General features: G+C 40.4%; 1 pseudogene; it reads right to left on the minus strand.

Annotated features, from left to right (window-relative positions):
* Nucleotides 1-129: 129 nt before the first annotated feature.
* LOC104875812 lies at nucleotides 130-1518 on the minus strand (annotated as a pseudogene).
* Between the last annotated feature and the right edge of the window lie 315 nt (nucleotides 1519-1833).

Raw genomic sequence — 1833 nt, forward strand, 5'->3', positions numbered from 1 at the left:
TCTGAGCTAACCCCGGCACAGTAGTTCCTTTTCTTTCCACTAATTTTTTTAATGAAAATGTTTCAAGAAATCATTGAATCAGAAAGCAGGTACATAGCATTTTTATATTATAAAGGAAATCAATGAGGACTTCAGAAAAGTAGTTAATGGAAGCTATGGAAAAAACCTCTCAGATCCTGACATTTGGAACAACATAACTGTCATGTTATCTCTTTCTAAAAAAGGCCTTTCCCAGCTTTTTTCCAGACTTCTTTTACTCCTTTAATGCTTTCTTTTTTCACACATTTCCAGTATTCTTGTATACCCTGTTGCTGTGGTACCCATAAACCTCGATGCATCCTGTTTTTTAACACCCTAATTAGGAAACTCTTCATGGCTAAGGTATTCATCACTGTCCAAATTAAAGATCTTAAAGACGGTGTCCAAAATATTGTTTGAAAGCTCTTGTCCTGTGGCTACCTTCACTGCTCTCTTAAACTCTGCTAGTCTGACAGGTCGATGAGCTAAGCTAAACATTTGCATGGCAATAGCAAAGTCTTCCAAGTGGGTTGTAAAGTGGCAAAATGACTTGAACTCATCCAAACTAATGCTCTCTCCTGCTGACAACTTCTCTCTCACATTTTTCCAATAAATGTCTTTATTTTCAGTGTTAGTGAAAAAAAGTAGCCACTCTGCAAAGGCTTCTTTCCTCATGAAATTCAAACCTTTGGAAAACTGAATGAATTCCATTTCTTGAATTTCTGTTTGTAAATTTTCCATAAATCTTCAAAATTCTTTATAATGAAGTTTTCTTTCTCCTCTTTTTCCAAAGAAATGCATCTGAAGGGTTGAGTTAATTTCAGATTCTTTCATTGTTTGATCCTGACATTCTGTTTCATTAGTTTTCATTATCTTGAAGTCATCTTGTTTACTTGTGATCTTCTGCAACTTAAAGAACTCCTTTTCCTCAATCATCTCATTGCCATCTGTATCTAGCATTTTAAAAGCCACATGAAACCCAGTATGGGGTTTAGTGAGGATTGTAAGCAAGAAAAGATACTCGGTATATGAAATCAGCCCTCTGTCGCCAAGGTCTCTAAAAAAGGTTGATCCACAACCAGCTTTTTTGGATTCCTGCCAGGACATCCTCGCTATCCTTTTTAGCCAGCTTCTTTACTGAAGCTTTACGTTCCATTTGCTCAAACATTACTGAGAAAAGGAAGTCTCGTGGTGTCATATAATATTCCCTTTCATGTTCCAGTGAAGAAAATCGATGAACCGCTGCTTACGAAGGGAGAGTTTCTCTACTGCTCCATGGTCAACATTTTTCTGTGCGGAGGAGGTGAGGCTGCGTTCGTGTGCTGCAACCTTCATGCGGCCGTGATGCCAGGCCGCTCCTGCCCCTGCCAGGGCCACGCCGGCCACTGCTGCCGCCGGAGGACCCGGGCTCGACACGGCCCGTCGGCTGGCATCAAGCCCGCGCCGCCATCTTCTGCCCCACACCGCCAGCCGGGCGGCAGTGCCTGCAGCCGCCGCCATCTTTGCGGAAGTCTGTTGGTTAAATTCTTGATGACTCTCTTGGGGAGTGAGTTGGAGTCTAAATGTTGTAATTTGTGTTTCTCACCTGACCAGTGATATTGAATGCTTTTTCATATATATTTATTTGCTGTTTGTACCTCTTCATTTGAGAAATATCTATTCACTTCAGATGCCCATTTTTGGATTGAGTCTTGACATTTGGGTGTCTGAATTTTGTTGAGTCCTTTACACATTTTAAATATTAGTCCTTTGTCTGAAGAACAGCTGTTTTTGTTAGTAGTTTTAAAAAGTTACTTCCTCTGTTTGACTGATATT

The sequence above is a fragment of the Fukomys damarensis genome, unplaced genomic scaffold (assembly GCF_012274545.1).
Source record: "Fukomys damarensis isolate Sample0158 unplaced genomic scaffold, DMR_v1.0_HiC HiC_scaffold_33, whole genome shotgun sequence".
In the NCBI taxonomy this organism is placed as follows: Eukaryota; Metazoa; Chordata; class Mammalia; order Rodentia; family Bathyergidae; genus Fukomys; species Fukomys damarensis.